Source organism: Pseudorasbora parva, chromosome 17, assembly GCF_024679245.1.
Source record: "Pseudorasbora parva isolate DD20220531a chromosome 17, ASM2467924v1, whole genome shotgun sequence".
Lineage (NCBI taxonomy): Eukaryota > Metazoa > Chordata > Actinopteri > Cypriniformes > Gobionidae > Pseudorasbora > Pseudorasbora parva.
The window spans coordinates 30,934,819-30,947,913 of NC_090188.1; the positions used below are offsets into that span (position 1 = coordinate 30,934,819).

The 13,095-nt window shown below is 38.0% G+C and overlaps 1 protein-coding gene across 2 annotated transcripts in view; it reads right to left on the minus strand.

The window, feature by feature from the left end:
• Positions 1–8,583, minus strand: part of zgc:171482 (zinc finger protein) — a 218,372-nt gene extending 209,789 nt beyond the window's left edge. For both annotated transcript variants that reach the window (XM_067421599.1, XM_067421598.1), the window contains exon 1: positions 8,214–8,583. The gene's annotated coding sequence lies outside the window, so the exon portion shown is untranslated. The remainder of the gene's footprint in view (positions 1–8,213) is intronic.
• Between the last annotated feature and the right edge of the window lie 4,512 nt (positions 8,584–13,095).

Sequence of the window (13,095 nt, forward strand, 5' to 3'; positions counted from 1 at the left end):
AAGTTCAGATATTCACATTCATTAAATGGAGAAAGAAAATGGCTAGTACATTCTGCAGCATTTCTCATTTTGTTTTACAGGGAAGAAAAATGTAATTTAAAACAACATAAGGATGAGTAAATAATAATTTCATTTGTTGAGTTATTTCTTCATGCGCTTGGCCATTTCAAAGAGATAAACCATGGCTTTTTCTTTCGTTTTCATTCCCTTTTTAGTGTTCGCTGCTCAAAATTCTACAAGAACAAAGCGATGTCCTTTTCCTCCAGCAGATGTGGTGTGGCTTACCTTGAGGTGATATCATTAAAAAGCGTAAACAAAACATTAGAGAGAGAGAGATATGGAGAGAGAACAAACAAAATCCTGTAACAAAGGCAGACTCGCATTCCTTTTATCCTGTTGGTTCGTTCACACCAGAGCATGGCAGCTATGACTCACGGCCCTATGAGCTGCAGCTCTCATTGGACATCTGAAGCATGAGTGACAGAAGACAGATGACAGACAGAGCCTTCACCCCACAGACATCGCATCTGTAGACTCAAACTTAAAAATAATAAAAAATAATAATAATAAAAAAAGATGCTGAGTATATATATATTTTTTACTTGGTGGTTCTTGCACTGTTGCTCATATAGAGTCAGCTAAATCCATAACCCTAACAGTGTATTCAAATTGTGAGTATAATGGAAATGAATGATCTCAAATTATGCGGCTTGTGTATATCATTAAATGATGTATATCATTTAAATCCTCCTGGGACCCATGGAATAGAAGTTTGTCCACTGTAGTGTACGTTATATTTTAGTGGATTTCTCTGACATTATAGATGCCACAGTTCTGAATGTCCTGTACAGAGCACATTCGGGGCTTTGCAGAGATACTAAATGTTTGGAGGTTTCACCAGGACAACAACTTCTTATTGGTCTTTAAAGGGGTCAGGAATTGAGAAATCCACTTTTCCTTGAACTTTTGATATATAAAAGGTTGTGGTAATATAAGAATATCCGGTAACACTTTACAATAAGGGTGCACTAATATGCATTAATTCATGCTTAACTAATGCACAGATGATCATTCATCTGTCAAAAGTGATCGACATGCGTATCTACTTTATTTTATGTATTTTATGACAGCACTAGCAGGAAATAATATTAACCTTTGTCATTTGACAAACTGTTATTTGAGCTACTTGGAGTTTCCAATTGTTACTTTAGCATCTTGCGTTAGATCTAGACAACACAGGGGATATTATCGGAATGCTGTCTTACAAAGAAACTTTCAAATTAACCCGAAATGGGTTCGATAGTCAATAAGTGGATAAAATCACTACTTACTTTTTGCAGGAATACCGTTGAAATCGGCCCTTTCTTCAGTTTTAGACTCTGAGCGAATCCTGCTATATTACCCCAGGTTAGAAAAAACTCTCCGTGGTGAAATGGGCTGAGCAAACGAACAACTTTAAATTAAACTATTGTGGTATCCGATTGTAAATAAACATCAACCATGACTGTTGACATTTTTTATCTGTGGGAAGGGTAGAAGTCCTCACGTTTTCTGCACAAACAGGATCATGATATTTGTGTCCCTGAGAGCTACCGTTTTTGCTATCCTCACGTGATGCTTGTTTACCCGTAAGTACCGATGATTCGGCTCCATCAGTTCAGCCTGTCAGTGAACATGTTTGGACATATGCAAATGTTGGGGGCGTACATATTAAGGATCTCAGCGATTGCATCACAGTTGGCTTTATGTTGAAAATAGCCTATTTTTCCATGGTGTTTTTCACAAACAAGATTTACATATGAAGTAGGAGGCAATGGTGTTTGAGACTCACAGTATTTGATGTACTAAACTCTTGTTATTTAACTATGGCAAGGTCAATTTTCCTTCTAGGGCACCTTTAATGAAGTTCAAGCTCACATAGGGACATTGTACGCGTGTTCGCTTTATTTAACTGCAGAATCATTTGTAAAAAAGTCTCTGGTCGAGCAGGATTTGCAGACATATAGAGATTAAAACACAATGCTGTGCCTTCTATATTGGATCTGACAGGAAGGGTGCAACACACATATGTGAGTAAAATGTATTTTTTAAATGTAATAGTAGTCCCGGGGCTATGTGTTTTCCAGACAGCTACCAAAACGTAAGCCCGTCGGCATCTCAAATAATTCCTTTTTTGATCTGGGTGCAACGGCGCACGTGTGTGCATGTGTGCGGTTCGCAGTTATATCCACCGATCAGGCGGGCCAAGAAATACAAAAATAATATTCCAATCAATCGTGGGTGGATGAGAAATAAATCATTGTGTTTGTTTGATAAAGACGTTTACGAGCCTTGTAAACGAGAGAATCATTCCAGTTGCCGCTTTTCTCTCAATCTCTCCTCTCCCTCATGTGAACTGAACTGACAGGGGAGCTGAAGCTCATTAAATATGAAAATTCATGACACCTCTACAGAATTCATCGTTGAATATAAAGTTCAAAAGAACAGCATTTATTTGAAAAACATTTTTACAATATTCTTGATAGTCTTTAATTCATATTTGCTGAATAATAATATTAGTTTATTTACCAAAATAAATTAATACATATTGCAGAGCCCAAAAATGTAAACAGTAGTGTGTCTTTTTTACTTGTATGTATATTTGGTTACCATGGTAAAATCACTTATTCCATGATACATTGTGGTTATACCACCCCTAGTGACAAAATTTGCAAAAACATCTCAATGACTTACAAGGTGGGAAGATATCAGACTTGGAGATTTTTCTACAGAAAATATAGCACAATAGATTTTAAATATAAAATAGAAAGCACAGGAGCACCACAGAACTATGTGTCACCTCAAAGGCTCTTGACACAGCTCACATTTTTTTTAGCCTTTATTCCTGTTATTCAGCTCACACACACACACACACACACACACACACACACACACACACACGTCTGGTTCACTATCTTTGTGTGGAATCTCCATAGAAGGTTTTTATACTGTACAAACTGTATATTCTTTCCAATTACACTAACCCTACCCCTACACTATCACAGAAAACGTTCTGCTTTTTTTCTATTCTATATGATTTATAAGCTTGTTTCCTCATGGGGATCTCAATTTAGGTCTCCAACGATGACACAAGTCCTCATGAGTCAGTGTGCATTCAGGTTGAAGTTTAGCCTGACAAGCCTGACCCACATCAAGATGTTTGGTCTGGAAACTCACCATTGACAGGGCTCAATCCGAGGGGCGGATAAATGGTTGTCTTTCAAACTCCCTCTGCACGGCGTGCACGCAATTGGATGGCGCTACAACCAACCAGAGCAACGAAGGTGAAGCAGAGCTAGTTGGTAGATTAAACTTTTGCTGTATTCGGTCGGCAAAACTCAGAACACATCTTCCCTTCTTAAGAATGACTTCAGTGCCGTTCTTTGTTCTTTTCTCAGAGAAAAGCTTAACTCCAAGTCTTCCAGAGTCGCTGTCAAAGCTGATTCGAAAGACCCCCGTTCGCCAGTTTCTGTGTTTACTAGAAGCACGCAAGCCCAACTTGGCAGTCATTATGTTAAGCCCCGCCCACCGACTCTATACACGATGTGATTGGCCCGACCAGAGTTTGGCGTTTACAGCTCAGAAGTGTATTGAGATTAGCTAGACGAAACTTGCGGCAGATTAGATTTGCTGCCGCTAGGGTGTGTCTAGATTTCTAGGCTAGTTGAAGTCCCCACTGGGATAGAAAAAAATGAACCGACACACACACACACACACACACACACACACACACACACACACACACACACACACACACACACACACACACACACACACAAATGTTACAGTATGTACATCTTAGTTACCAAAGGAACTTCCAGCTTAAGTGAGAACAGACACTTTTAAATGTCTCTGGTTAACAGCATCTCCAAAGCCTTTATACACACCAGCACACAGTCAGAAACCACAAAAGCAGCTCTTCGGCATGATATGAGAGCATTAGTTGCAATAGTTCTAAAATAGATGTTGTTTAATGTGCAAGCTCGGATTGCACACTCAAGAAGAAAAGATCAGATCTATCATTTGCACTGGCAACCCACAGGATTTACTGTTTTACTTTCAAACATCTTTTCATTACATCTATAGCAACATATCTCATATTTGTGACATGGGGGGGTGTATATGATTAGAGTGTGAAAAGCAATTAATGCAGATCAGGAGATGTACAAAAGATGCACGCGTTTGGATCGTCATGCCTGTTGCCATGGAGCAGTGATGAGAAACTAGAGTACATGTTCAGAAGAGACACACACACACACACACAAAAGAAAGAAAGAAAGAAAGAAAGATAGAAAGAAAGAAAGAAAGAAAGAAAGAAAGAAAGAAAGAAAGAAAGAAAGAAAGAAAGAAAGAAAGAAAGAAAGAAAGAAAGAGGCATATAATTATCATTCCGTCTGAGATGGAGCAATTATGTTAATTAGGCAAAATATGGTGTTTAAAGGAGGTCTCATGGGATTTGACACCAAGCGTATTAAAAATAATCAGGGATAATCATATTGCTACTATATATGAACTTCTCTTTTAGCACACAGATGGATGGGTCACGGTGGTCAAGTCATAAAACAACCGAATAACAGCCTACCCTTTAACCTACTAGATGATATAGAAAATATGTCATTGTTCACTTCCTCACAAGCTTACACGCGCACACACACACACATACATATTAAAGGTCTATTTAGGTCTGTTGTTATTTCTTGCATTGAGTCTCCGTGCAGGAGAGTCAGCGGCTCGCACATTGCATGGTGCAGCAAATCATTTGCTCCATAAACTTCCCCTGTGCACCAGCACCGTATCTATCATTCACCGCTGACGGGTGTCACAGCTGCGAGAGAATCCCTGCGCACCATAGATAAAGCACAGAGGGCACTGGATAAATATATCTTCCTTAGAGAAAGTCCCATGCACCTGCCATCCAGAGGTTTAAAGTATTAAACAATGCAGCCAAACCCAGAAAAAAACTTTAAAAAACTAAGCCGATTTCAGAAAATATTGACTGTCATACCCTATAGCTGCTGTACACTCTCCTGTTGAAATGAAACAACATCCAACATGATTTTAAGGGATTGTTTACCTACTAATGAAACAATTCTGTCATTTCTAAATATATTTTTGGAGCTTTTTGGAGGAGGTAAAAACTCAGTGAATACTTTCAGCGTGTTCCTCATAAAAAGTCATCGTTAGACTGATCAGAACACTTGCAATATAGTGCACAAATAGACTATTTTATGGTGCTTGCTTATGTGTTTTGGAGCTTGACAGTGTCCTTGCATGCAAAAGAATTGTGTAAAACAACGTAGTCCTTCTGTTCTCCTTTTGTGTTCCACAGCAAACAAATTAATAAATAAAAAATAACAGCAGGCGGGTTTGGAACAAAATGAATAATGACAGAAATTGCATTTTTAGGTGACCTCTCCCAACAAAAAGAGTTACTCACATGCATTGTATACATGATCTATTGTTTCATGCAGCGTTCTGTCACAAATAATCAGAAAAAGCCAAACCCTTACCCAGCACAATGACCCGAGAGAGGGAAAGCATATTTACGAAGGAACTGGATTAAAAAGTCAAAGAATGTTCAATTGTAAGTGCATTATTGTCCAGGCGTTTGCTCAGGGACTCGTCTAAATTACTTTGTGGTAATCGACAGCAAGCCACACATGCTGTCAATACCACTTCAGTTTTATTGGACCTGGATAATACGTTTAAATGTGCTACAAATCCAGATACTGAATATGTCTGTCCTTGGCAAGCTATTTTAACAATTTAGTCTATTATAAGATAAGATAAAATAAAATAAAAAAATTCCATAATAACAATATGCAGCTTTTATAAAACGCTGCCAACAGAAAAATGATAAATAATACCATTGTTTTAAAGTGATTAATATTAATAAGAAAAGGCAATAATTCCATTGAGTTCCATTGAGTTCATTCACTGTCTCCCTGTTTACAGTAAGCACATAGCATACTAATATAAAATTATTATAGAATTTGATTTGACAAATGCATGTTTATCAGCCTTCTACAAAGACTTTGAACATGGGTCAACCAATCAGGAACTTATATGAAATTAAATGTAGCACACTGCACAGGACAACGGTGACACCATAATAAAAAAAGATGTATGATTCTGAAGCTGAAAATACGGAATTATTTTAGACGAATATGCTTGCACTGTCACTGACTAGATATATGTTATATAATGTAGGCCACTTTATACTGGTAACATTTGGCATCAGGACCCAGAAATATTCCCCCATTGCATTATTATACAATGTGCATATTCATCATTATATATAGTAGTTTAATGCACTGACACTCTCTGTAACCTACTTACAATATATATATATATATATATATATATATATATATATATATATATATATATATATATATATATATATATATATATATATATATATATATGTGTATATATATGTCACTATCCACAATATATATTGTTGCATTTTTGTAATGCGATATATTGTGACATAATTACACCCCTAGTAAGATACAGTTAGATAAATAGTACGATACCGTTACAAAATTAAAATGTAAGTCAATTCATGCCATACTAATAACCTTCCCTGCCCGCTTTGAATGCTAAATAACACAATGTGAAAGTTTATGGAAATATATTACAGATGGTATACGCATCAGACGGCAGGTCCTACAGAACTGTAACAAATTTCTGACCCGAACCAAACTAAAACATCCACACCGAACATGCTTATAATACATTTCAGGGCTGGAAACACAGGAGTGTTCGAATGAAAGCGTGTTGTAAATAAAAGGTGTACATGTAGTGTTGGCAGCATAGTGTACTCTGCAGACATCATGAATCAAGTTGGCAGAGGTTGAACAGTTCTGTTCTTTCAATTAGTTTCAAATGGCCATAAAACAGACCTCACCGCACTCTATCTGTTTCTGTGATAAATGGTTATGCTCACTCCCTGCTCTTACCAATCAACGGGTGATGTTGATATTCACAAGACATATTTTGCATCTTGTTAACATGAACACGTTCTCAAGACGCCACAGTAACATGACACTGACAGGCAGCTCTTATCTGCGGATGCGCTTATAAGAGTCTAAAGATCAATGTAATTTAAACTTTGACAATCTCAAGTTTCTCAACTGCTCAGCATTTATACCTACTTCAACTTCAGTTAACGGCAGAGTCTGCATGGCATTCTTTGCACGTTGGCATAGTTGTGGTTATAAGCTGTTATACTACATTCACATAATATGTTATATTCTTATTTTTTATGTTTGAGCTGATTTAACTCCATATCAATAACAGTCTGAGTAAATCTGAGTCTTCAGCAGCAAACTCTCAAGTGTTGGCTTTCTAAATATATGTTGGTTTATGTGTTTTTTTTTTTTTTTTTCTCAGAATGACTTATGGGCAGCCTCTTTATTTTGGGTATGTCATCCATGCCCACTTGTCAAAATGGGGGAGGGGGTGGTAAGGGGTAAAGAAAAACGTTTTTAAAAAGTGTAGTAGGCTATAATAACAGCAGACATATTACAAAAAGTAAGTGAACATGCAAGTGATACAATGAGGAGTAAAAAGTTTGATCTGAATGTTCTGGAAAAGATCTAAAAGCATACTTGTTTCTTTAGCATGGGTTAAGTATATAGACTTCAAACAGTTGTAAATAAGGGTAGTGTATTTGTACTACATTCAATATTTTAACTTTAAAGTTTACATTTTTTTGTTGGCCAGATCATTTGATATCTCCACTGCATGAGTTGTCATTATTTTTTGTGTCTGTATTAATGTTTACATTTTGCTGCATGGTTAATACTGGAAATACTTATTTTTTTCACTTTTTAGATAAAATCTCATATTTTAACATGTATTCTTCTCAAATCAGTGTCATCATGAAAGAGTAGTTTCCATTGGTTTCAACTTAGTGTGACAACGTGCCCCGCTGTCACCGTGCCTTCAACGATCAGTATCTCAATTGCATATAAATGTTTGTATTTATAAGCGCCGATGTTTTCCCACATCAATCCTACCCTGAGAAATATCTGCTTAAGTAAAAAGTGTGACAACTAGTCCCATTCTTCCCTATGTCTGTAAAGAGCATCACTATATGCATCTCCTGCTAGAGTAAACTCTAACCGGCATCACCGTCATCACTAATAGTGTGTATCTGAGCCTACCTTGGGCTAGATCTGATATGATCTACTGGAATCCGGCAGTCCAGATCCGTGACTGTGATCATCAGCTGGAGTTAGAGGGAGATCGCACCTGTATCCAGCAAACTTCTTCTCTTATCTCTCACGGCTCGGCTCGGTTCGGAGCTCAAGCAGAGATACAGTTTCCACAGAACACTTTGGCGAAAATGTTGTAGAACCAATCCCGACAGTGTTCTATCATAATATGTGGTCCACGCAGTCCATAAACCGTGAGATCGTGAACGATGATGGGAGAACGCAGAGAGGAGCGCGCGGCGACGCCATCAAACTGCGCGTAAAGCGAGAGCGAACAGATATAAGAGCGCGGGCTCACACGTCAGGAATCCAGAGATACTACTAGCAGAGATATGGATTACACTGCACGCGCGCGCGCAAGCACGCACGCGGGTATCATTCTCACAGCTCATTTGCTATATGCCGGGCTCCCCTCCTGAGCAGAGACTGTAACTGAATACTTTTTGTCGTTTCTTTGGTGTTTTAAATCTGTTGCGTGACGGGACCATGGTAGCCTACTGTGTTGGTATACCAGAAATATTGTTATAGTACAAGAAATGAAATGCCATAAATCATAATCCATATTAAATGTATGAGTCACAGATACCTTATTTACAGACACATGATTCCCTGTTTCTTTCTTTCTTTCTTTGTCTTTTTTTGTGATAAATTAATAATTAAAATGTTTGACATGCTCCACTGCTATATCCGGAAATCTGCCATCTGTTTTTGCTGCATTTCTTTAAGAAAAAAAAAAAACAAATTAAAAAAACCTGCCCTTCTTGCTAAAACACGCGACTAGCTGGAAATTTCACTATACTTGTAATATCTATCACCCAGAATTATCTTTGTTATACCTGATGTCCCACTTATACTGAACATTGTGAACAACTATTTATATACGGTACAGCTATAACTTTGTGTTCACCTAAACGGGTATCTCCCTCTTTTAATCCCTCTCTTAATTCAGACCTAGAATAGAAGTGTGACTGCTTCTAAATGAAACATTATACAGGCCTAAATGTGTTTCTGTCTTCACAGTTTATTAACTCCATATTGAGACGGCACTGCTTAATCACACGAAATCTGTTCGTGAAATTGTCACGTTTTTCCTGAACACAAAAGCCTGCACTAAATCTTAGAAATGAATGTCCTATTATAGTGTCTCAGCAGAAATGACAGCTGCTTTTGTAGAGCATCCAAACACTTCCATCCCATCACAATGCAAGCCAATTCATCCGAGCGCCTGGTAATTGGTGATGCCGCTGTTCATTTGTCTCAAGTGTCATGTGCAGGACCATATTCTGGCACTGGCAGATGCACTTCATTTTGTTACGTTTCACGTTGAATTCTGTACATTTGCTTTTCTAGACTCATTTTTAGTGTCAAACTAAAAATAAATATTGAGCTTGAAGTCTATGTAAGGTATAAAATAAAGTTATCCAGTCATTATTGCTAATTAAAGAATTAGTTCACCCAAAAAGTAAAATTATCCCATGATTTACTCACCCTCAAGTCATCTTAGGTGGATATGATTTTTCTCTCAGACTAATAATGCACAATTTAAAATGCTCGGGTAACGTCTGTCAACATTGCACACCAGTTACGGTCATCAGACATAGTGCAAGCATTTTAAACTGCGAGAGGCACTACACTTTTTCCGTAAGTTGAATGTAAAATATATTCAAACTAAATTTATATTTGAAATTTATATTTATTTGAAATTTATAAAGTTCTATATATGGATATTTTTCTTACACAAATGCATCAATTCGCTTCAGAAGGCCTTTATTAACCCCTGAGCCGTGTGTAGCAGTTATATGATGGATAGATGCACTTTTAATGGAATTCATAAACGAGAAAACAATTCATTGTCATGCTTTGATTAGCCATGACTTTTTAAATATAGCTAATGATGTAATGTTATGCGTCTGAAAGAAGAATTTCATATAAACCTACACTTAATGTTGAGTAAATCATGGGCTATTTTTTTTTTTTTTAAATGGGGGAGGGGGGGGGGGGTAAACTAACCCTTTAATCCATGGCAGGGTGATCAGGGCCCTGATGTGAAGCAAATACTGTTGTTTTAGGGACAAACCCAAATGTTGGGTTAAACATTTAATTTAAACATTTAAACCAACGGCTGGGTTTTGTCCATTTTTTACCCAAATTTAGGTTTAAACAACCCTGACTTTTTTAGATTGAAGAGTCCCACTTATAGCCTAGAAATCTAGACGCACCCAGTGTTAGCAAATATAATTTGCAGCCAGGGTCGTCTAGCAACTCTTGGCTTGTGAGCTGGAAAAACCAAACTGTGGTCAGGCCAATCACATTGTGTATAGAGTCGGTGGGTGGGCTTAAAGGGACACTCCACCATTTTTAGAAATAGGGCTTATTCAACTTCTTTCCTACATTTAGATATGTGAGCAAATGCATTTTTGTCTTAGTGCATGCATTGTTTTAGTTTGGCTGGGTCGCTGCTAGCTTAGCTTAGCATGATGAATGGAATCCTATGTTGCCAGCTAGCATGTCCAGAGGAGTACAAATAGTGATGCAGATTTAAGCCGGGTGCACACGGTGCGATTTTGCCCACGATTTGGTCGTCTGAGACAAATTAAGCAAATCCTAAAAGATTCCTCTGATCCTAGGCTAAAATCTGACGTCTTTTGGTGTTCTGACGTCTCTGACATGTTCACCGGCAGCCGATTAATGACCGCTGCCATCAAATTTTACCTCAGACGAAATTCTGGCAGTGTCAGAAGATTTGCAATACAATCCTGCAGTGTGACGTCTCCTACAATGACAATCAAATATCTTGGTTTTTCAAGACAAACTATGACCAAAACGAGAGCTAGAGATTTCTTTGTAGCCACAATTTCAGTCCCGCGCGTAATGCAGCTCACTGTCACCGAGCATGCCATTCATTGATGATATTAAACTCCGGACGAGTTTTCTTGCACACATCTGTTTTTTGTGTGTCTTCACTATCATGCAGTCTGACATTATTGCCAACTGAGATCTTGCAGTGTGACATGGCTAACATCGGGAATCATGTTCGTACAGTCTCACAAGGGACATTCGCAAAGGATTTTGAAAAATCACACAGTGTGCAGGACCCATAAGACTAGGGGCTTCCTAGGCAGATATTGACTTGGGACTATATTATGGGGAAGAACAGGCGAAGCACTGCTACTTGGGCACTGAGATATCACTGCTCTCATCCTCACGTCCTCTGGCTGTTGAGATCGCAATGTGTTGCGTGATATCTCTGTACCCTACTGTTGTTCAACACCCGTAAGACCTTTGTTCATCTTCGGAACACAAATGAAGATATTTTTGTTGAAATCCGATGGCTCAGAAAGGCCTTCATTGACACCAATGTCATTTCCTCTCTCAAGACCCATAAAAGGCACTAAAGACGTCGTTACAAAGTCCATCTCACTACAGTGGCTCTGCAATAATTTTATGAAGTGACGAGAATAGTTTTTGTGCACAAAAAAAGAAAGAAATAACAACTTATATAGTGATGGGCTGATTTCAAAACAAAGATTCAAACTATTATGATTCAGTGTATTGATTCATAATTCGTATCGCCAATGTCACGTAATTTCAGAAGTTTGGCAGTTTGACACGCGATCCGAATCATGGATCAATACACTGATTGATAACCGTTCGAATCTTTGTTTTAAAATCGGCCCATCACTATATAAGTTGTTATTTAGTTTTTTGTGCACAAAACTATTCTTGTCGCTTCATATAATGATTGTAAAACCAAGGTCTTACGGATGTCGAACGACATTAGGGTAAGTAATTAATGACAGAATTAAAATTGTTGGGTGAACTAACCCTTTAACTCCTTCCCCGCCAAACACGGAATGTTCTGTTATTTGTGAGAACGAATCCAGGCCAAAAACGGAATTTTTCGTGTTTTCACTGTTAGACGCTAGGGGGGCTCTATTACACATCTCCTGAATGAGCACTGAATCTCCTGATCAAAACACACACACGGAAGACGCAGTAAAACAAGCGGCCTATGTAATCATATGCATATGAAAAATAACGCGATCATCATTAAACATCATATGAATCATAACTGCCTAATAATAGTGAATGAACTGTGGACCCAGGACGAGCTACATGACTTTGCAAGCGTTACGGGTGTTGATGGACTCCATCTACTCCATCTGTGTTTGATCATTGCTCTGTATGAATACAGTCTTTCACAAAAATGGGATTTTCACAGCTTTTTGTTCAAAATGTTTTGTTTTTTTAATGAAACTTACCCATAATAAAGTGAAAGAATGCAAGAAACTACAATAAAAGTTTTTTTTTTTTTGTAAGAAGAGGGGCAGCTCTTTATTTTGATATATTGAATGGTCAGATATTCATAAAACAAAATATTCTATGGTCTATTTTGGTGAAAATGGTCGAAAACCCTGACAACTTTTTTTTTTAAACGCTGGTGGGGAAAGCGTTAAAGGGTCGAGGGCCTGTCCAAAAACACTTCCCTCGCCCACTTGAGGAAGTTAAACGCACTCCAAAATGTTAGTGGGGATTCCCCCGAGCGGGCGTGTTTAGGGAAGTAACTGAGTTTATATCTAAAAGTGATCAATTTGATTGTGAAGACATTTGCCACCAATGTTCTCCATCAACTTGGCTCAATGGTTTTGGGAGTTGCAACCCTGGATTTGGTGTGTTGTTTTAATTTTATCTTCTTTGCAAATGTGTGTGCACAAGCATGCTAGTTTGCACCCTGAAATGTCCTTGGCATTTACTCTCTTTGTGTCTCTGAATCAGCAGGGATGAGGCCGTGGGTCTCTCACATGACTGTGCTGTAGGACAGAGCCAGAGG